Below are 24,038 nucleotides of genomic sequence, written 5' to 3'. Positions count from 1 at the left end.
TGCCACAGCAGGCTCTGGGAAGAGGGATGCAAAGAAAGGCTGTGGTGACGGACTGCCCAGCTGAGCTAGTGAGAAGCAGTCGGAGCAGAGCAAAGCAAACACGGGGCAGGCTGTGCCTCCCATCCTGTTTGTGTTTATGGGACACAGCCCCTGCCACCAGCTGCACCTGCAGTGATGGATGGCTTCTGCAGAGCCCTCTGTACCTGCTGGGCCACGAACAGCCTGAGGCAGCCCCCAGTCCATCTCCCTGGTCTGTGCCAGGTGTGCTGTGCCCTGCACAGGGGACAGCAGGACAGTGTGTGTCTGCACAGGCACACAGCAGCAGCTGCCTGGGGACAGCAGGACAGTGTGTGTCTGCACAGGTACACAGCAGCAGCTCCCTGGGGACAGCAGGACAGTGTGTGTCTGCACAGGCACACAGCAGCAGCTGCCTGCAGCCCCCTCCTCGGCAGAGAGGTGAGATACAGGGAGCTGGCAGCCACAGGGAGAAGGCAATGGGGGCTTTAGCAGCTGCCTGTGGCTCACTGACTCTTTGCTCGTGCAGAGCACATGTGTAAAAGACAAGCCTTGTCTTGCAGTTTAGCAGCATTCCCAGCACATGTCCTTAGGAAGCCACGATGATGCTGGGTCACCCCAAAAAGCCACCAGCCATCACCATGGCCCATGATGTCAGCCCTGGGCAGTGCTGGTGCTGGAGAATCTCCAGAAGACAAGCAGCACCTTGCAGCCCCACATGCCACGTACCTGAGAAAGGATTTAGGAAAGGAAAAGGACTGAGAGTAGCTGCGTTCAGGCATTACCTGAATGGTAATGGTTTGTCAGGGTTTAGTCTTCTGCTTGTAGAAGAAATGCTTTAGCAGTTCATGATGCCATTATCTTGTGACAGTGCTCTGTGTCATTGATACTGTCTCTGATGCAGCTTCTGTTCAGACACAATTTGCTTTCATCGAGCTTTCATCTAAGCTGTCCCTTTTGCAGGACATTTCCCTTCATTCTCCCACGGGTACCAGAGCATCCCTCAAGAACTGTGCAAACGAAACTTGCAATGAGGGTGTTTGATATTAAACAAGCATTAGGAAGAAATGAGGTAACCAACAGCTCCGGAGTCTTTGCTGCCTGTGGCACCGCTCATGCCACAAACCACCTTAAGGCAGGGAAGTGAAGAGGGAGCCCGGCCCCAGCACCCACAGCCCCCTCTCCTCTGAGACCCTCCAGAGCCCCCGTTTGCCCACTCTGACGAGCAGGCTCTCCACAGCCGGTGTGCAGCTGCAGCCAGCACGGTCGGCTCTGCACCATCTTTAATTTCTCATCCCCCTTGAGCTGCACCCCGTCCTGCCGGGAGCCCCGAGGTGTGTGACCCCAGCCCGGCCCGGCGCGGTCGCGCAGCCCCAGCGGAGCCCGCAGCGCTCCGGCTGCCAGCGGGTCTGCAGAGCGGAGCGGAGCGTGTCATACTTCTAAAGAGTGACAAATTGCCAGGAAGGACCCCCCCGCACCCCGGCTCTGCTATGCACTGCCCAATTCCCCCGTGCCGCATTAACAGCTAATAAAACAATAGAGCTTTTAGTGGGGAACTTCAAAGGGCTCTCAGGCAGATGAATGAATTTCGCATTTCTTCACTTACTGTCAGCACTAAGGGAGAGAAGGGCAGGCTGAGGTCGAAGGCTTCAGCAGGCAGCAGCAAACAAATACAGCCTGGTGATCGGGCTACTGCAGAAAACGGAGTGGGAAATCAGCTAAGCACTTAGCAAGTACCAGGATTTTCTTCATCCACTTCAGCTGCCCTATTTTCTTTTTTTGTTTTCAAAAAAAAGTATTATAAAAATTAAATAAACAGCCATAGTTACACCTAAACCATAGGCTGAGCCAGCAACAGCTCATTTTAGTGTGGAGAATCTTTAGGCAGCCTGGCCCAAACTCAAACAAATATAATTATTTTCAGCAACACAATTGTATTTGGTAAATGCGCCTTGAGGTCCCACAGCTAATTCACAACTATGTGTCCATCTACAAAAGACATCCTGCAAACCCTTAGCTCATTGTCATGTGCAGCCACAATGAGCACCTACATGAACTAAGCTATGAATTGAGTGACTAAGAGTGGGTTAATGAATTGAGTGACTAAGAGTGGGTTAATACTGCTTAAAAGATATTTCCGGTTTAGGACAGGGAGAAGGAAGTACAATTAAGCAGTAAAAATGGAGAGAATAATATTGCATAGCTCAAATCATAGAATCACAGAATTGTTTGGGGTGGGTTTTAAAGTTCATCTCATTCCAAGCCCCTGCCACAGGCAGGGACACCTTCCACTCTCCCAGGTTGCTCAGAGCCCCATCCAGCCTGGCCTTGGACACTTCCTGGGATGGGGCAGCCACAGCTTCTCTGGGCGACCTCTGCCAGGGCCTCAGCACCCACACAGGGAAGAATTTCTTCCTTATATCTAATCTAAATTGTCCAAATTTCAGATTAAAACCATTCCTCCCTTGTCCTAGCACTATCTGCCTGTGTAAAACACATACCTGGCTGGCCATGTAGGTAAAGATTCTCCTGCAGGTTGCTCTCACATGGAGCAAGGAAAACCCAGAGCTCAGGACCATAAATTGCACCTACAACAGAGATACTCACTGGTGGAGGAGACTCAAGGCCACCAGCAAGACTCTGCCAGCCACACCTTCACTAGGGGTGGAGCCTGGAGGGCAGTTTGGAAGGAAATAGGGATGGAAAAGATTTTAAACAGATGAAGCATCATTTCATAAAACTGCCACAAGCAGCACGGCTCAGTTTCTTATATTTCTCCTCTCTTTTCTGACCAACTTTTGTTAAGTCACAGCCTTTACCCCCACACAGTATCTGAGGAAGAAAAGAAAAATCTGATTGTTCTGTGCATGGCTTTTTTTTTCTTTTTAATCCTTATGTAGTACATGATACCCAAAACAACAGGAATAAATTATTCTAGTTTTCAGAGCTGGCATGTTTTAGCCCCTTGAATACCATCATCTATATTCTACATCACTTCCAAGCACAGCCCGAACGGCTCGTTCTGCAAAACGGCTTTAAAGGTTGCAATCATTTATGTCGTGCTCAAATCTGCTGCCAGACTTTCAAAGCATTCTGCCTTTGGCCGTCCTGGCAGCCACGCCTGCATCGGACACTTTGCCAAGGGCTCGCCGTGGCCGGGCAGGGGCAGCGTTCGCAGGCAGGAGCTCCCGGGGAGCCGCGGCAAGGCTCAAAGCAGCCGGCCGGCAGGAGGGGAGGCAGGCTGCCTCCTGATAACTGAGCTGACAACTTCTAGGTTCTCTAAAACCAGACCCTTCCAAGAATGCCCTTTGTTCAGCAGTTGCTCCATTCAGTCTCTCTCCCGGTTTGCTTGTAATTTATTCCTTCTAAAAGCCTTGCCCTAGGCTAGCAGAAAATGAAAACAAGGAGCCAGATTTTCTTTTTTTTTTTTCCTCACTTTTGCTCTTTCATCAAGAGCAGTGAAAATTTGGCACAGTCAGATATTTTGTTCAGCTCTTTCTTTCAGTCTTTGAAGTCCCCTAAAGCCTTGGTAGGAGTCTAGGCTTCCACTCACATCTGCTTTCCATGAAGCCATTTACCGCACTTTATTTGTGCCATATTAGATTTTTCAGGACAGGGACAGAACTAACGAAGCATTTACATTCTTGGGAAAGTGGCAGAGATACAACAACCACATTACTCTGATAGAAACAAACTCTAAGTGACATATTTCAAGTTCTCAAGCAAGGAGCTGTGTCATGCCACAGGCAGCAAAGACTCCAGAGCTGTTGGTTACCTCATTTCTTCCTAATTCTCATTTAATATCAAACACCCTCATTGCAAGTGTCGTTTGCACAGTTCTTGAGGGATGCTCTGGTACCCGTGGGAGAATGAAGGGAAATGTCCTGCAAAAGGGAGAGCTCAGATGAAAGCTTGATGAAAGCAAATTGTGTTTGAACAGAAGCTGCATCAGAGACAGTATCAATGACACAGAGCACTGTCAACAAGATAATGGCATCATGAACTGCTAAAGCATTTCTTCTACAAGCAGAGGACTAATCCCCTGACAATGCTCCATTCCAAGAGCTCTACTGCTGTTAGAGCAAGGAAAGGGTGTTGACTGAATCTCTATCAGGAGAATCTTGGCAATGCCTAAAGGAATATTGATTATCCTGCTGTTTTCTATTTTGCATTTCTCTCTTCAATAACCAAACTCCTCCTCTAGGAAATGTTTGTCTACTTCTCATAGACAGCATTATTGAGAGAGTTCTAAGTCAGAAGTGATAAAATAGCAACTGAGAAAAATATGCCTTGGAGGAGGCAAGATCAAGAGCCCAGCAAGCTCATCCTCTGAGCATGGTCTCCAATGGCCTTCTGAGCTTAATGAGGGGAGTTTGTTAAAAAGCCAACTGCAACTTGGAAAGTTCATCACAGGATTGCCTATCCAAGCTCAGCACAGCTCCAATCACTGAAGCTCATGGAAGAAACATTTTTTGGAGTCCAGCCCTTTGCCATCCAGGCAAAGGACCAAATCACAATCAACTGGCAAAGTATGAAATGTGCTTGGATTTGTTCAGGCTTGGGAGGAAAAAGTCACTTACTGGCTGGACTTGATCACAGGGGCTGTTCATCAGCAGGTGAAAGTCTTCATGATATTGCTTAACATTACTTAGGGCAGAAATGGCCAGATCAGGCTCTTACATGTGGCTTTGAGCAGGCAAATGCCAATTTTGTTGTCTATACAGACATGGAAATCACACCCCGTGCACAGCTATGAACAGCTGCAAGGAAGGGGATAGCACAGCCTCCTACCTCAGCTTTTCTGGGTTTGAAAGTGAGAGAATAAGGTGTCCAGAATGGAAGTTATTTACCACATCCTGACAGTGAGAGGTAGGACTGTGGATACAGGAGGATAATCCTGGGTTTGATGGAAAGCTTGGAGAGGGTGCAAATCCCCATCTTTGTAAAGCCCCATCCAGTTTCCCCCATCTCGAGCTGAGCAGGGCTGGTCCCCTCCCTTCTGACACATCTTTCTTCCTAACACTTTCTGCTTCTTCATCTCTTTCATGGGCAGTGTTTTCAAGGATGGAGGGTACTGAAATAACCCCCAGATTGCAGTTCCCAGAAGATGACAGCCCTGCAAGAGGTGTCACATTCCTGTAGGACACCCTCACTGCTGCCACGTGTGTTGCTGCTGAACTGAACAGCCCTTACAAAAATATTGAGACGTGATTCAGGTGTGTAAAAGCAGCTTAGACCCCAAAGCCTTCCCCAGCCAGGGCAGGGGATCAGGTGCCCCATCAGTGCTCAGGTGTCCCCTGTCCAGAGAGACCCAGCTCTTGCTGGGAGGTGCCTGCAATCACTGGAGCAGGGGCTGAGGGGGATGTCAGGAGGTAGGGGCCCAAGAAAGGGATGCTTTCCCCTGCTGCCCTAGCAATTCAAATTATTTCATGATGGCAGAAAATTAGGAGAGGAGAAAACCACAGCACTCTGTTGAAAAAAGAAAAAAGAAAAACATGATTTTAAAAAATGCTGTGCCAGGTAAAACTCCTCTGCTTTGTTATTATGAGAGTTCCCAGCACTGATAATTTCTCCTAGTTGCTGGTTTGTAAGTTACTTCTGAGTAGAAAATTCAATTACATGGGCCAAGTCAACAATAATGTTTTTCCTGGCAATGGTTCATTTTGCCAGTGGAAACATTTCCCCCCCTCCCTTTTCTGGATTCAGCTCTGCAAAGTTGCTAAATTCTTCCAGATCTCTGGTCTGATGTGATCATAAATATCCTGATTGTATTCGACTGATTGACAGACTGGGGATGGATTAAGTGGGGATTACAGCCTGGAATGATCAAAATGTGCTTTCATGGTCAGTAACTCTGCAATAAGTCATAGTTCCAATGTACATTAACTATATAATCTAATTAACATGGCTGTTTATGTATTTAATATTACTCTTAAAACTTTTTAATAAAAGAGGTTTTAAGGAGAATTAAATGTTGTTTAAAGTATAAGAACCTGTTCCTTGAATGAACAGTAGTTTGGGGTTTGCTCTGTCATTAAGATGACTAATAAAACTCTCTCTTACTATTAAAATGAGATTTGAGCAGTATGAAGGGCCTAATCCTGCCCTAACTAATAGTTGTGTAAACTCAGGTTTTCTCTGTTTTATTTAAAGTTACTTCAGGTGTAGTAATTCTGGGCAGAGTTTAGTCCATTAGAATTAGAAAACTCCTTTTTAATCAACTGAGAATATTAAATATAGGTCCATATAGGTACATAACAAAGAATATTCTAGGGTGCTCAGCGCTCACAGATCTCACAGCTGTCATTATTTACTGAGCAGGAGCAGCAGGAATTACCTTTATGGGTACAAATTAGCACAGGCTAATACCCCCCCCATACATACCTATTGATATCACACTGAATGAAACAATTCATCAAGGCAAAACTCCCAACAACAGCAATGTGTTCAGCAGCTGCACTTGTGAGTATAAAAAGAGCTGGCTACTTGATGGCAAGGGCAGGGAATTATAGTGGAGATGTTGTGCAGTTGTCCATAAAAAATGAAATCTGAAACGAGTAAATATTTCAGAGGACATTGGGTTCTCTGCTGTCTCCAAGGCTCCAGCCTCAAAGTCAGCTCCTCAGAGCTGTGGATCAAATTGCTCTGCAGCTATAGTGCTCCTCCAACACCCTTTTTAAGTTTTCAGACTTTTCATTTTCACTTGAGAGGTTCCCAAGCCAGTTTACCATGGTGTGTGAGCAGTGCTGGGCTGTGTCCGTGGAGATCGGGGCAGAGGGAGCCCTTCTGCCCTGCCCTCTCTCACACCCACGCTGGTCTCCCCCCTCCGCTGCATGGCCAACTTCTCACCTGTGTCCTTACAGCTTTTTCCTGACCTGAAAACTTCTTAAAAGGAGCTAAAAACTTTCAGCTTGTCCAGCAGTTGACTTCTGATGTCCCTCCTGGCCAGAGGATGTGCCCCAGGGACAGCGTGGTCTGGTGTGTGGCCATCTCTAAACCAGGGTCAGGACAGGCACCCCTGCCCCAGACTCAGGAGCTGACCTGGAGATCAGAGAAGGGGTCAGCCCTCTGCCCACCCCAAACCTGGGCTCCTGGCACAGATCACAACTCCACTGGCTCTCACCAGAGATCAGGGATGGCTTGCCTCAAGACTGACCTTGCACGAGTCAATCCATCAACACCAGGATGAAACCCACTCCATGGCACTGCTGATCCTCCAAGCCACGCAGAAAGCTCTGCCCAAAGTCCCTTAAATGAAGCAGGAATGTTTCAATTTAAAGGAATTAAAAGCATTTTTAAAATGTGATGGTTCCCATCACACCAAGTCCCTGCACAGTGCACTGCCCGACAAGCCTGATTATTCTCCAGCCAGCCAGGGGCTTAGAAAGTATGTTGAGCACTCAAACCATTTTAGATCCCACTGCACTGCACATACCCAGAATTTGAGCAGAGTTCACATTTGAGGGCTTATAAAAACTTGAACACACTCCAATAACTTAAATCACTCAGTGAGGTTTACAGTGATTTAAAGCCATTGGAACTCTCCACGTTTGGTGCACAAGGGCTCCAGCTTGGAAAAGAATCAAGGCATGTTCCAGCATGGCAGCTCCAGGCATATTGAATCAATTTCAGCATGTAAAAATAATTAACAATGATAAAAATACATTAATAATACTGTAATTATAAGGCCAGACCAAAGTTTCAATCTGAAGAAAAAAAAAATAAAGAAGAAATTCAGCAAGGTTTGTGAACAGCTTGGACTGGGACTAATGAGGGATTTCTGTGACAGGAAAATGAATGGAGGCAAATCAAGGGTAAGGAGCAAAGGAAGATCACATTTGTCAGTAGTTTAAAAAGTTATCCTGGCCTGAGCTGCAGGACTTGCTAAATTCTGCCCTGGAGGTGAGCCAACACAGCACTGCTAGGCCAAGGGATCAGACACAATCCAAGGTCCAAGTTCTTGCAAGCCATCAGGACAAGGATCAAATGCTATATATCATGGAGCTGGCTCATAAATCTTCACTTTCTAGTAGCTTTGAGTAGGGAGGCCAAAAGTAGCACCTGTCTGGAAAGGATGCCACGCTGTCTGAAGGATGCTTTTCCAGAACCAGCGCAGTCCCTGCAGGGTGATGTCAATCCCCCAGCGCACAACGGGGCTTTGGCTATTTCTACATGAACTTTCCAGCACCTGGTACAGTGGCTTCAGCTTGGACCAGCACCAGGAAATGCCTGAGGCTACAGGAATAAATACAGCCAGGGACATTAACCACCAAATGGTTTAGTCACATCAAACAACAGATTTGTTCTGGTCAGCAGTCCAGGATGACTCTTATTTCATCAAGGCTGATTCACCCATCCCACTTGTTCTGTGCTCAGCCATCATGCAGGTGCCTCCTCGAGCCTTCCAATAACAACTCTACAGAAAATTTTGTAAAGTGAACTAACAGCACAAGGTCTGTCCAAAGGCTGTGAGGAAAAAAAAAGTAAAAAATTAAATTTTCTAGTGCACGTGTTTGAGAGGAAAGGGTTGGGCATAGAATAGACAGGTGATGTCCCCTTTTTGTAGGGGAAAGAAGTTAATTGGAATTCCCCTGGCAGAAGTATTTTCCCATTGTTCATGTTAAGCTGAGTTTCTGCACTATCACAGAAGATAGTGACTCTGTTCCCAGAGCCACCAGAAAAAAAAAAAATCCTTATCACATGCCATTATACCCCAAGCTCTACTGCAGTTTTGAAATTAACACAAATTCCCATCTCATTTTCTGTGAAACACAGCAGAGCTCAGGACAAATTCAACCAGGAGAGATTTCTATGGAGGGGGAAAAAAAAAGCCTGTAAATCCTTTACCATCTTTAATCATGAAAACAATTCAGTTGCTGCAAACGTGATATTAATGGCCAGGGCCCAAGGACCTTGCAATTCACAACAGCACTGAAGGGATCCATAAAGAGTGGCTGGCCATGAGGAATTTACACTTGTTTTTTAAAGGGAGTAAAAATGTGGCTGTAGCAATTTAGAAGAGTTTATGTGTTCTGGCCTCAGAGAGGTTTAAATCACTCAGTTGAGAAAGATGCATTGGTGCATTAGTGAGCCTTCAGGAGAAGCAAAAGGACAGAAATCATATCACAGAATGCTTTGGGACAGAGAGTGCTCTCAAATCTTGCTCTGCCCCTAAGTGGAGGCCCTGACTCACACTCAGAGCATCCTCCCAGCTTCCCCCATGTCCCTTCCACCCCTCCACAGCTCCAGGCAGGGCCCCTCACGCCCAGCTCAGGTCCCCCAGCTCCCCTGGAGCTGCCCCTCACATCACCCAGAGCCTGGGAGGTCCCCTGGTCCCCTGGGATGGCCAGGAGCCCTTGGCCAGCAGAAACATCCAGGACAGGGAGGCCCAGGAAGAAAAGTGCTTTCAGAGGGCTCAAGATAAGATGTGGTCTTTGGGAGATAATGACAATCCCCAGCCTCACAGCATGCAGGACTAATTGCAAAGCCCATCTCCCTGACCCAGGTTTCCCACTCTAAGCCCTTCTCTGTTTCTCATATTCACTTGCTAATTCTGTTCAAGCATTTTAATCCCACCGACTGCCAGGACAGAAAAATAAGAACTTGGTGTTTGGAAAGCAAGCTAGTAAAAACACAAGAATGCAGGGCAGGAAGAGCTGCTGCTGTGCAAGGGCAGTGATCTCTGGTTCTGCAGGATCTCAGGGCCCTGACCTGGGTGCCCCACATTGCCCCTGGGCACCTGGGGGTGCTGCTGCCCATCTGCAGCCTGGGCTCAGCCCCACAGCTGTTCAAGCTGCCTTCCAGGGTCACACAGCTCTGACAGCAAATGCCATCAGATGCTGCTCCCTCTGACAAAGATTTTCTGGCAGACTGCAAGAACTCAGGACGTGACATTTCTGCTGCTTGCAGGGAGGGGGTGACACAGCAGCAGCTACACCAGACCTGGAGCTGGGGATACCCAGGGAAAAACACCTGATGCCCAGACATTTAACCCAGCACTGACAAAAGCATCTGGCACTCAAGTGGCACAAGCTTTGCAGCTCAGAGAGCCACAATTTCACCTCTGCATCTCCCAAAGCTGCCATCCCAGGAAAAGCCCAGTTGACTTTGTTGGCTGCTCACCACCCCCAGTCTTGGGAAGAAGTATGGGGAAAGGCACTTTTCTTGTTCAGCTTTGGGTGTGTGTTTTATTTGCCTTGCCTTGGTGCCCTCAGGGTGGTTGTTGGCTGTAGTAGATGGTGGGTTTTATTTTCCTGACTGGTTGTACCCCTCTTGAGAGAAGTTGTTACAGTTGTAGTTGTATTTTTCCAGCTTTTCCAAGCTTACCAGCTCCCCAGGGTGCTGTTTCCCTGAGTGGTTTGGTACAGTTTTATTTTTACAATAACTATTACACTTTTAAATTTTATTTTTGTATGTTAATTAAATACTTTTTAATCACAATGCAGACGCAGTTGCAGGGGCCAAGAAAAATACATAAACAAGAAGAGAATCCAAACATATATCTGCCCAGCATGGTACAGAAAAACTTTCCAAACCCAAGTTCAGCCTAGCCCAGTCCTGGATCTCTGCATTCAACAGCAGAACTCAGCCACCAGCAGTCTGCTCTTCAGTTCACTGCAAAGCTTTTCCTTGCATTATGGAGCAGGAAGTAAAATGCCCAGAGAGCAGCCACTGGCATATGGAAAAAGCAGACCTGTAGCACCAAATCTGCCCACCCGAGCGCCAAATCAGAAAAATATCCTACAGTTTTCTGAAATAGTGTTTGCCACATCATTCTGAAGAAATGCTGAAATTGTACAGCAAATGGGACTTGTTTCTCACCCCTGGAGCTGGGCACCTGTCAGGCTGGCAGCTCCATCAGCTGTGCCAAACATTTTCTCCCATTCCAGTGCTTGCCCCAGTAAATTCCGCAGGGAATCAGCTTGCCCACCTATGCAAATGCAGCAGAAAGGAAGCAAAGATTCTGTAGGCAGCTGGAGAGACATGTCTATGCCTATAGCATGGCCCTCCTTAGAGGGCAAGTGCTGTAAAATTCTTGCCATGCCTGAGAAATAAAATGTGAGGTTTAATTTAAAATGAGAGATATTAGAATGGCGAGCTGCAGGTGATGAGGTGATGGCGTTTCCTTGGCTCAGGGCCAGGAGGGTAGGAAAAGAAAACAAGTGAGATGCATTATATCCTCCATTCCTTGGCAGCTCAACAAAGTGACACTCACGGAGGGCTCACGAGCGAGGCAATTAATGACGGGGAAGTGGCAGAAAGAGCACTGTAAGAAATTAGAGCTGAAGTTCAAAAGCACAGGAGAGACAAGACCAATGAAAAAAAAGAAAAATCCAGCAGCAGTGTGTTTGTGAAAAGTCAGTGCAGTAGGTATGCAGTGAGAGTGGAAAAGATATTTTTTCTGAGAACCTGTGTGTGATCCTTGCATACCTGTTGCCTCCTTTTTATTAAATGTTTGACTAAGTGGTGATTTCTTTAATATCTCCATGTATCTTAATCATGTAAGTGGTGAACACAGTGGTGCTGGGTTAACAGCTGGACCCAATGACCTCAGAGGTCTTTTCCAACCTTAATGATTCTGTGAAAGGCTGGGAATGGTACAGGTTGGAACAGCTGAGCATGAGGACCCCTCGTCCTCAAAAACAGGTTTTCTACAACTCTCTCAAATTTGCCTGATAAAAACCACAGCAATGGTGTTATCTGGATATGTACAAAAGATAAATAATATTATTTCAGGTGAGCACACGTGCATCTCAGTGGGGACAGAACCCTGCTGCAGACCAGCAATGGGTGACTGTGCTCCCGTTTTGGCTCTCCCACTGCTGCCATGAGCTGGGGCTCTGGTAGTCCCTGAGCTGAGCAGGAAATTTTAGTGCTCTTTGTGTCTGTTGTGGGCCCAAAGACCCTTCCAATCATTTGGAGAATTTTTGAGACTGAGTCACATCAGAATGATATTTTCTTCCTATAAGTTATTATTGCCACCAAAACTACTTATACTCTTTAGCTTGAAAAACCAATTCTAAAATAATGTCCAATCTCTCAATTTAAAGCTGGGCAGTAAAACCAAAGCAGTATAACTTCATAAAACATGTTTTGACTAAAATAGATTGTTTCATGATCTTCATAAAGAAGATTTGGAAGACAACATTTTATTGGAAATGTCTATATTTAGTTATTTCCCACAGTGAAGTTTATTCTAAGTTTGTTGTTATTTTCATAGTGGTGGGCTGTGTTCCTCTTCAGCAGAAACTGCACAGTATGCCTGGCATGTGATGGACTTATCAAATCTGCTGTAAATAATTTTTTAGCTATTTATAGCAAATTGATTCGAGCTTTTGTGAACAGGCAGCAGCTCTTCCACTCATAATTTGCCCAAAAAGACAACAACAAGGCTCAGCTGCTGGGCTGCCAAGCAGGAAGGTCAAATTACTGACCTCCATTTTGGGGTATCAGTTACAGCCACCTCAGCACTCCCCACTGCTGCTGCACTTGTCTTCTAAATATAGCTGCTCTCACTTGCAGGATATTCTCTCCTTGTACACACTGCCAGTGTGGTTCATACCTCCCCCAGGAAAGCCCATCACAGGATACTGGCAATATTTATCATTAAAAGTTACAGGCCTTCTGCTGTCTTATTTATTGAGTGTTGACAGAGACTTTGGTGCTGCTGGTACACCCAAGTAAAGACAACATTGTTTGAACAGTTTAAGCCTGAACTAGCAAAGCTGGGCTGGGTAAGTTGGCCCAAATATAGTCTGATGAGGGGCTCAACAAAATCTCAAGTCATTTTGCATAGAAAAATTAGGTCCATAGATATTTTCTACACTGAAGAATATTTTACATTTCTTTCAAATCACAGGAACGCAAGCTGACCTGAAACTCACGATTCACATAGACCAGTCAAAGAAATGCAGGACTGGGAAATAAGACCTGGAAATAAGACCTGGACCATGGAATCAACTCAGCTGCCCATGGGCCCCCTTTCATCTCCAGCACAACAGATGGTGGGGACAAAGCCAACCCCAGAGCTGCATTCTGGCTTGGCCTAATTTTAGACACAGATGTGTTATTCATAAGAAAGTCTCAGGTCGTCTATTGGTTTGGGAAGTCACTACACAACAGTGGGAGACTGATCCATCTTTCTTCAGGGAAAATCCAGTAATGTTTGCCAGCCTGCCATAGCCTGGGGCAACCAGGGGCTGAGCAACACATTCCTTCACAGTGGCCTCCCTTCCTCTCCTGCTACAGCAACACAAAAATATAAAACTTCTGTCCCTAGAGGATCTTTTTCTTTGGCTAATAACTGGAGGGATCCCTTAGTACCAACAGTTACCTACAGAGCTCACCCTGCAAGGACAAACACCAAGTGATTTCACTGCCCATCATCTGGGACCAAGGTTGGACTTTGGGGACAAAGAAAAAAGTCTTTCCAAATATGTGAGGGATAAGTGAGTAAGTTTGGCTTGTGCAAGGCATTTTTGACATTCCCACGTCTCAAATGTCCAGAGCTTAAACACAAACAAAATCAATGGAGATTTAAAGAACTTTGACCCTATATTCTTCTTGCCTTTCATTTCAAGAGGAGAAGCCAAAAGCCCCTCATGAGCGCTTGCAGGCACAGCTGAGCACCCTGGTTCAGGCCATCTTTCCATCTCTTCCAGGGGGATGAAACTCCCCACTGGAGCCTGGCCAGGCTGTCCAGGGCACGTTGTGCTTGTTTGCATATCTGCAGTCTCAGCAGAGCAGAGAAAAAGGGCTGTCAGGAGTGTTGAACAAATAGTGTACTTGATTTTTCACTGGGCTTTTATGGGCTCAGAACAAAAGCCTGGATCTGAACCCACAGAAACTTTGGGGCATGTCAAATCTGAATCCAGATCTGAAACTTGAGGTTGGATTTCCACCTCTAGGGTTTCATTAGAGTTCAGTTCAAAAACACTTCTGCCATGGCCTTTTTCTATTTTACTCCACCATGAATCAAGAGCTACTGCCATGAAATAAAGCTAGACCTGATCACAAGTGAGAATAAAGCAAAATTTATTCATATCACCAGCCATACCTTTTTGCTCTTTCATTTCTATAATATATCTATCATATATATATAATTTATTTATTTATTTATATTTATATATTTGTATATTTATATATTTATCTATATACGCACACATACATACATATAATATAGAATACAGTCACAGTGGCTCAAATGTACACAGACTGTGAGCACAGCCCTGGGCTAAAGAGTGGTGAAATGATGGTAGGAGGAGGTGAGATTAAAGAGAACAAAGGCTCAGCAGAAGAACAAAAAGTATTCAGAAGTGGTTATAAAAATTCATCTACCTCCTCTGTCAAATGCTTTGCACACACTGCAGAACCCCCTGACTGTTCAAGCCTTGCACACATCCACCAACAAAATGTTCTCACTCATGAACTCCTCACCAAAAATTCAGCTCCTGAGCTTTGCTTGCCATTCAGAGCAGGCAGGAGTCACATGTTTGAGACTTCACCAGGCAAAGTGATTCAAAGAAATAATAAACAATTTAACATAAATTAAGAAAAGCTGCCTATGGGCTTGTAACAGTAGAACTCCAAACCTGCACACCCTGTCTCCAAGCATATTGCTGTAAGAACCACTGTAAAGCTTTTCTGCTCCCTTCCCATGGAGGGGAGAATCTGAACTGAAAGATGCTCCCCAGTCTGCCCCTAAAGCTCTGTGAAATGGGGAGCTCAGAGTACCAACACTCCTCCTCATCACACAAGGTGATGCCATCTCCCTTCCTTCTCCCCTGAGTTTTGGAAGCTGGCAGTCCCATTCCTGCATTACAAATTCCCCACTCACTGAAGATTCCATGGCAGAAGGTCTAACAAGGACTTTTATGCTTTGCTGGCCATTTTCACAGCATGATATCTTTTTAAGGCTAAAATCTGTTAGGGAGACCCTTCCCACAGTCGATGTGACCTGCTTGTGCCTTTCCTCCAGGATCCAACAGCTTCTCTGCATGCTCTGCTCTGCTGCTCATTGCCTCCAGTGCACAGTATTATTTTCTATTTGCAGAAGGAAAAAAGAAAATGAGCTGGTTGTGGGGGGAGCAACCAGATATAAACCATCATCCAGTTCATCAGAAAACTTTTCACTAACCCTTTGCATATTCAGTGCTTCAGGGGTTAATAAAGTCTCTTAGAAAGCAAAAGGTTTCCATCTGTAATTGGATCCTTTGTATGTGCTTTCCGCTGTAGGAATCAACTTAGCATTGACATCCTCGTAAAAATTTCCATTAGATCGAGCCCTGAATGCCCACTAAGGCTCTGTGTGGTTTTGCAATTGATTCACTGAATGAAATCTTATCTAAAATCTTTTTATTTTATGCTATTATGGGCACAAGGGAAAATAGTGATGTAAAAATTTTCACTGCTTAGTTAATGCACAGTGCCTCTTGGAAATGGCCTTCAGGTTAGCTAAAAAGATTGCCATTTCTATTTCCCACTATTTTGTTTCATATTACCAGTAATTGAAAAATGTTTCATTTCTTACTGAGTTACATATTGACACTTCAAATTGAATTCAGAACCTTTATCTTTAATCTTCTCATTAGATCTCTTCAGACAGCAGCTCATGCTTTTGAGGGCAGGAAGACACAGTTCATCTGTTGCATTTTTTTCAGCAATAGATAATTTTCACAAGATATAAGTAAAGCTTTTCTTGTGCTTTAAAGATGTAAAGAGCAGCCTGGCCACATGGAAGCTGCAAACCAGACCTTGTATTGCCAGTGTCCCTTCAGTGAGGGGGGTCCCCAGAGAAAGGTGGGTCAAAATATTGTTTACAAAAAATGTCAAATCTTTTATTCTTTAAAATTATATCAAACCCAGAACAGGGAGAACCGAAGGGAAAGAACATTTTGTCTTTATGATCTACAGGTATATATGGATTATCCACTATTTTTTTTCCTTCTTTACAAGTTTGTGAAGAATAATCACCCAGACCAAATTCAGCAGAATGGAGGTTGAACAGAGAAATTGTCAGAACTCTTTGCAATGACTTCTTATGTCCTCCCAGCCAAGCAGATTGGACATTCCCATCCATCCACCACCGTGGCAAAGGGAACCACACGCTCACAGCCTGTACTCAGAGTGCCCTTAGAAACACCCCTCAAATCCGGGGCAGAAGCCCTCATACAACCCCTGCACACTCACTCCCAGTGCAAACTGCTCAGATGTGCCCAGTGCCAGCACTTTGTACACAAATATCTGCACTCAGCACACAGACACATGGTCTGCATGTGAACAGTCTGTATCTGAAACCATCAGGTTTATTTTCCTTTTCTCTTCGCTGGATCTGGCCTGGGAACATCTCATGTCCCAACAGATATTGCAGCATCCCTTACTCCAAGCTGGAAGACATTTGGGCTACTGAGTAACATCACCCCAATTCAAACAGGAGCCTCATGGTCTGCTCTTGGGCAGCTCACAGAGCAGACAGGAATTATAGCAACAACAATAATAGGTTTGCCTCTGCCTTCCTGCCTCTCATTTCAGTTGCTGGAGGTCTTTACAGTGCATAGAAATGAAAAGAAAACAATCCTGTGCCCTACAGCTGGAGGGAAGGCAATGGAGCACTGGAGCAGCCAGGAGCAGTGTAAGGCTGTGCCAGCCTGGAAGAAACTTCACATCCCAGGGTGCAAAACGTGCCCTGTCCCCTGGACTGGAGGCAGCCGAGGGAAGAGGAGCAGCATCAAGCCTTGTTCATGATGTCTGAATGATCCCTGCCTGCCCAAGTTTCTCCACAGGAGGAATGTCCACTTTCCATGCTATAGGGTTCTCTACACAACATTTAATGATAATTGGAAAATATCCTAGCAATGCTGTGTTGTCAAGTTTCCAAACATCTATTTCAAGCTGAGCTGGCTGGCAATTTTCTAATTTTTTTTTCTCTGAGAAAGCTACCTCCCTAATATTTTTCAGATAACCTTAAATTTTTCTTTTAAATCAATCTCAGATTTCAAAATTAAATTGTAGAGCTTTTACTCCAAGTGTTATGAGAGATCTACTCTTTCCTCTGCCTTCCCTCACCTCCTGAGTGCAAAAACACGAGAAAGTAGAACAAGACAGCAGGAAAGAAATGATAAAAAAACAAACAAATGTAGAACCAAACCCAAAATTTTAAACTAAATTTTCTTGTTTTCATGCATTTTCTACTGAAAATGCCAAACCCAGTTCTTTTTCACAAAACAATTTTTTAAGTAATATTAATGAAAACAGTCATTTTTCCTAACAACTCACATCTGGCCTGAGTAATCCTGAAGGCACCTGACATTAGATGAGCCATGGGACCGTTGGCTCAGCGGTGATATTTGTCATTAGTCCAGCAAGAAACCTCAAACTGGCAGAATTTTCATTCTCTGCATACACGAACACACACAGTGTGACCACAGCCTGGAAACTCCCCAAGACGACAAATGAGCTGAATCCCAGATTTCATTTCAAAGCCAACCTCAGAATTTCCATGGTGCGTTGAGCCCTCCAGCCTTCCATCCAGAAACCAATGAGGTGACATTGGCATGGAATAAAAATAATGTAGTGATGAAACAGGGCCCTAAAGTGCTTTGCAGTGACATTTTAAAAACTGAATGCCATGTGAAAAAAATGAAGTCAAATGCCCTTTAATCTCCATAACTCTGTAGTGTCACAGACTAATTAAACCCTCAGCCTTCTGCTGACTTAGAGCTACGCCCACTGGAAAAGGATGCCCTGTGATAGACATTATTAGGTGACCTCCTCCACCCCAACATCTGTGTAAGTGCCCTTAGCTCTAACGAATGCACGTGCTGGAAGAATGACGGGATTTCCTACAAGCTCAAATTCACCCCATAAACTGCAGAGCATTGCTAATGTTTCTGTCTGTCCTGCTAAAATCCTGTCCCTGGACCAGACAGGCAGGAGGAATGAGCTGGACCTCTCAGCTGAAGTCCTGTGCAGTTTCCTTTAATATAAATCGAATACAAGAATAATGGCAATTTATAACGCAGGCAGCCAGTTCACAGCCTCAACAGCCCTTCTGAGACTGAAATGCAACTCCTGGCCCCAGAGGGAGGTTTTGGGAGAGCGATTCCACCGTGCTCACATTCCTGCTGGACACCATTCCTGCCCCCAGCACACCAAGCAGGAAAATCCTTCCTGCACTCGAAGCAGGAAAATCTTTCCTTTGGCTGTGGCCGCTTCCCCATCCCCATGAGCAAACCAGGTGCAAGGAGAGAAGCCACAGAGTGGGGTACCATGCTGCTAAAATTCCTGTCCCAGGCAGCAGCTTCATTTAGCCCCTTCTCCCCCATCACTGAGCTCAGCACTTTTGGGGACACACCCGTCACAAGGCTTGACACCATTTCTGCCTCTATCTCCATCCAATGCCTCTGTGCACTTCAAGAGCTCTGCAACATTTTGAAGACCAGTAATATTAGTGAGATTATGACTAAAGCAACCATCTCTATGCCAAAGAAACCCCTTGCCAGTAGGGATTAAGTGCCCACTGGTTTTAATGGGCATAATACCAGTAGGAAACAGCCCTGCTTGTTTCGGGGAGAAAAGGACAGAATTGTCCTTCTCTCATGTATTTACCAGTGCACATTTCTATTACTCTGCATTCTCACTTCCCTTCCAGACCACAGATGCCCCACTTTGAGCTAAGGCACCATTCAAATTCCTTGCATAGAAACTTTAGAAAGAGTAAACAATAATAAAATTGTGTTAAAACACAGCCCTGCTTGCAGTAGAGATCCGTAATCATAGACCACCCCAAGACAAAGTTTTCACAGCCCAGTTTGAGACATTCCCCAGGTTACCCAGCAAATCCAGGATGGACTAGAGAAGATTCACCTCCTTCAAGCCAGGCCTGCTACATCTGCCTGCCCTTCCTGAGGCCAAGCTGCCTTTCCCAGGAGATGAATCCACCCAGCCAGACTGTGTTGCTGCCAAAAAGTCACTCCCCCTGCATCTTTTGGAGGAAGGTCCAGACTGCAGCAAGCAAAGCCAGGGGCTACAAGGCAGCAAAGAGGGAGCAGAGGGGAAAGCTGGCTGGAGATACAGATGGGACCATCAGTGGGATCATTCACTGATGGGCACACCAAGTGCATCCTTATCCTATGAATATTGCAGGGTGCAGATGGATTTTCAAAGCAGTTCCAGAGGCTTGAGCCCCGGGTTTGCTCTTTACAGTGAGCCTCCACACCTGGCTTGGCAAAATGATTGATTCACAGGTAGATGCTGCCAGCCTCCTTCTCTGTGCACCTCCAGGGGAAAGCAGGCACCGAGGGGCTGCAGAAGGAAGGAACAGCCCAGAGCACCCAGCCAAGCCATTTCTAGGAGAAGGGCCCTGGCACCCCGTGCTGGGGCTGGCAAAGAGGGAACCTGCAGCAAGAAAGCAGCAAAAAGCCAATTTCTGTGCTGGCACCACTGGAGCAAGAAGAGAACATGTATCCACAGGCCACAGTGCTCGTGATTTACACTGACATGAGTAAGATCAGAACCAGGCCCTGGTGCTTTGTTACAGCAGTAAACACGACAGGGAGCTTTGCCTCTCTTCCTCAGGGTATATCCCTATGCCTTTGTGGTACCAGCACAATAAATAATACATTCCTGGAAAAGGAGATCCAAGGAGCTTTCCATAAACAATTCAGGGTTTCTCCTTTAAAAACCTCTGAAATATATTCTTAATGCCTGGGCCATGTAAGTCATTAGGTTTCTGTCAGTGTGCTCAATACATATGTATGTGCCAGAGAGCAGAATCCTGGTGGAGTCTGTACTGCAGGACATCTATAAAAGAAAATTGCAGTTGAAGTGTCCAAAACAATGATCTCTGGGTGGTCCTCTGGTTAGCAGATGGGTTTGTACAGTGCACATATATCTACTAGCACCAAACACCTCCTTGTTTTTGTCTGCATGTAAAGAAGGGTTAGTGCACAGAGGATTCACTGCCTACAGATTAGCAGTTCATGTGCCTTTGTAAAACAGAGTGGGCAATCCTATCTAGGCAGGTCTGAGAGCTCTAATTGCATTCTCACTCAAAATGGAGCTCCTTACAGACATTTATCATAAAATAACAACATCTGACATACGTGTTCTCACATGGCATTGTGTCTTCCGGGGGAAGCCAAACCAGAACAGGTAGGGTGAAAAAGGAAATTAAAACCTCTTTTCTTTAGACTCATGGAGACACCCATACAGCCAGTGGGATGATCTGCCTGCTTTGACCACAGACCCAGCATGGAGCCTCCTCAGTCCAAGGTTTCTTACAAACAGACCATCAAGTAAGACCTTGAACATCACAGTTCAACCTAAACAGTGCTGCTCTTCTGATTTGGGAAGAACAGTTGCATAAAGAAAATTGAGGTGGAGAGAAGAGTGAGGGATGGGGACAGGGAAAGGGCTGTCAGGAAGGTCAGAAACCTTTAAAGGAAGCCCATGAAGATTGCCACATGCCAGGAGCTCACCAGGGAGGGAGAAGGGTTTAACCCACACACGCTCCCAGTAGACAGCTGCCAAGTGATCACAGCATCCCCCAAATCCTCTGCACACCTGGGAACAGCCCAGACCTTTCTGGATGTGATGAGAAGATAGGGCAGGCTCACCAAGTACTGTTGTTCTGCAATTCCACATACAAATGTTGCCTTTTACAGGTCTTTAGAAAATTCAGTTGAGTTAACAAACTGGCCTCTTGAAACTTCCTTTCCTGCCTCCACAGGCCTTTGAAGAGTAAAAATTACCCGTGTAAAAATGAACTGATTCTAGTTTGCAGTTCACTGTATGGACAGAGATTACTTTAACCCTCTTGGCTTTAGCCCTTATTTAGTCCACAAGGATCATTGTTGGAATGGGACAGTTTGGCCAAAGAAGCACTGAAATTATGAATGTTCTAAAACATTCACTCCAAAGTCAATTAGTTCATAAGCACTTCCAGAGCACATGATGTTTCATACTGCAGAGCATGTCTTAAATTTTCCATCTGGGTGTAAATCCTGGAAGAAGATGTCACCAGTCAATTCTGAGAAGTGAGAGTGTCATTAGCATGTTGCTTTAATTGTGTTTTAAATATTATATTAAACAATTTTTTTGTACATTTCCTAAGAAGAGTCTTCTTTCATGAGGTGTCCCAAGTCTCATGTCAACTTACTATGGCTCAGATGTGTACATCAAATCAAATTAGCACATTCCAAACTTCATTTCCACTGAAACACAATCAATTGTAACTTATTTTTGAATCACGCTGCTTTCTCTAATTGTTAGCTCCAGCCTCTGCTGAATAGGTGGTTAAGCAAATTATTCCATCTCACATATGAAAATTGTGCTATTTATGCTGGCAGCTTTCACAATTACTGATGAGGTTTCTTGAGCTAATGAAATAATGAAAACACAAAGCAGATTTAGCTTTCTTAATAAGGAAAAAGATAATGAACTAAAATTAAAATTGAAACTCTCACTATACACAGAGTTACTGTAATATCATTTCTTTTTTAAATTAATGCCCATGCTTTTTTATTTTATTTTTAACATGCCAGTGACAAAGCTAGTTAAAAATCCACTTCAACCACGGTAATGTAAAGATGCTATTACTTTATTGCATTTTTTGTAATGCAATTATGGGACATACAGTTTTAGTGACTTTTCTGTGTGATTAGTCATACATGAAAGGGTAACACTTTGATTAGACACTGTGCTTGGCTTCATGGAAGGGGAAAGGTGAAGATGGAAGAAAATGACTTTTGGTTCCCTTTATATCCTTCTATCTTTGATGGATGGGCACCTAAGGGCTAGCACCTTCCTGGTGCAGATCTGCTGGGATTTGCCTTGCTGCAGCCCTGCAATGCAAGCCAGTGTCCTCCCTCACCCCTGAGCCAGAGATCTGGCTCACCAGGAAGTCTTGCCAAGGAGAAAGCCCAGCCACACTGTGCTTAAAAACTCCTTCTTCTCACCCCAGGGCCAAAGCAGAGAGGAAAACTCAATGTGCCCTTGTCACCTGTATGGCAAAACCTTCTTGCTTCCTCTGGTTTGCTCACATTGGGTTTGAAAGGGCCCTGCAATAGTGTTCTTCTCTCTCCCTCGTGGTCCCCACGGGGAGGCCAAGGACTGTGGGGCTCCAGCTGAGGCTGAGCTGGTGCTCCATGGGTCGAGCCAGGAAGGAGCCTGGCCACAGCTGCCTGGGCTGTAACAGGAGATACCCCCTGGCACCACTTCAGAGCTGGAAGCCTACAAGCATGTGGTCCCTCTGGTTTTAAAATATGTACTTCTAGAGCTTAGCACCATTGGTTTTCATTGCAGAGAGATTTTGGCTGGAAATACAAAATCTGAGAAATTTGATACAGGCCAATGTCAGGATATATTGGTGTTTCTGTCAAATAACCTGCACAGCAGGGCTAGGAGATGCTCCATGCGTCTGTGACACGCCTCTGGAATTTTGCAGGGTTACCAGCCGGATCCTGAATTCGTTCCTCAACCCCATCAGTGAAGATTTCCTGAGGAAGAGGAGCAAGAGCAGAGCCCAGTGCCGAGGGTTCTGGCAGCCTGAGGGTCCCAGGGCTGGCACACCACGCAGTGCCCCTGCTTTGCTGCATCAGGAAATGGCTGCTAAAGCCCCTCGGGCTCCCACTCCCTTGCTGAACTCTCAGCTCACACATCCCTTCTCTGTGCTGCAGCACCCAGTCTTGTCCTTACCCTAAAACAATTAAACATTCCTGTCAATAAATACCATACCATGAATTAGCGGGCTCGCTGGCTCTGTGCCTGCCAGTGCAGGAGGAAATGGCCTCATAAATATTTGTGCAAGACATCAATAAATTTGAAGTGTTGACTCGAGTACTCAGCTTCCCTATCTGGGACCTGGAGCAGAGTTTCCGGAGTTCACATGTTCCTGCCGCCGGGGCCGGCGCTGGAGGCCAGCGAGATCCCCAGGATGCTGAAACTGGAGCTGCAGAGAGAAACCCCACAGCAACCCCTCAGCAAAGTCCCTTCATGCTACTGATCCAGGTGGAAAACGTCCTTGCAGTTCAGACAGGGGAGGTTTTGAGAAGGAAGGTCTTCCTTTGCCCACTCCTGCTCCTTGCATTTTTTCTGATTTCCCAATTTTTTCTGTTTATTACTACAGAAAAGCCATTGTTGTAGAGCTTCATGTGGCCAGTGAGCTGGGCAAACCCCTCCAGCAAAGCTGCTTTAGGGTGTACACAAGACCCCGAGGAGGATGGGTGACCATGAGCCTGCTTCATGCTGGACAACTTCAGAACACAGGGACATCGGTGTTGGGAGCTCCCTGAGCTTCTGAGACCAGAATAATTTAATCTGGATCTAAAATATTATTTTGAGCTCCTCTACTTTCATAATGCTGAAATGGCATCACTTCAGACTGTGGCTGTTTTGCTGCAGCTACTCCCCAGCCTGGATAATCAGAGGCTTTTTGGCTTCACTACCAACTAGCCCAGGTTTGCAAGCTTTTTCTTTTTTTTTTTTTTTTGGAAAGAATTACTCCTTTTTGCAACACCCCCACACTCGTATTAGTGCTGGATGCTCTTCTCCAGATAAGCAGTTTTCACCAAGAGCAGAAAATGGGATGAATGGATGAATTTGATTTTCTCTCTGCTCCGTGTCCATGGTGTATGCACACATGGAGTGATCTGAGGAGCATGTCCTCAGGAACAGCTCCCTTCCATCCTCAGGAGATGGTCCAAGTGGTTTACTGAGCCTTTCATTTCTTGTAAATCAAGTATTTGGGAGTCTTGTCTAGAAGTGCTCTCTTGCTACTCGTGAAAATGTGACTGTTAGAGGAAAAAACGGCTCTGAGGACGTCAGGAGAAAAGGTGAGGGTCAGGAGGTTTCCCCAGCGCTGTGTGGAACTCCTCCCTTCTACCCCAGGAGATGAGCAGCAGCCAACAGCTCCATTTTAATGAAACAGTGTTGATTGGAAAGACAAGTGTGATATTTTGTTCCTGCCCAGGCAACAGGCTCTCTTGTATTCTCAGTCTGTGAGGTCTAAGATCGTGACAACCAAT

This window comes from Fringilla coelebs (genome assembly GCF_963513975.1).
Source record: "Fringilla coelebs genome assembly, chromosome: 18".
In the NCBI taxonomy this organism is placed as follows: Eukaryota; Metazoa; Chordata; class Aves; order Passeriformes; family Fringillidae; genus Fringilla; species Fringilla coelebs.
The sequence above is the reverse complement of the archived record's forward strand: the minus strand, read 5'-3'. Positions refer to the sequence as shown.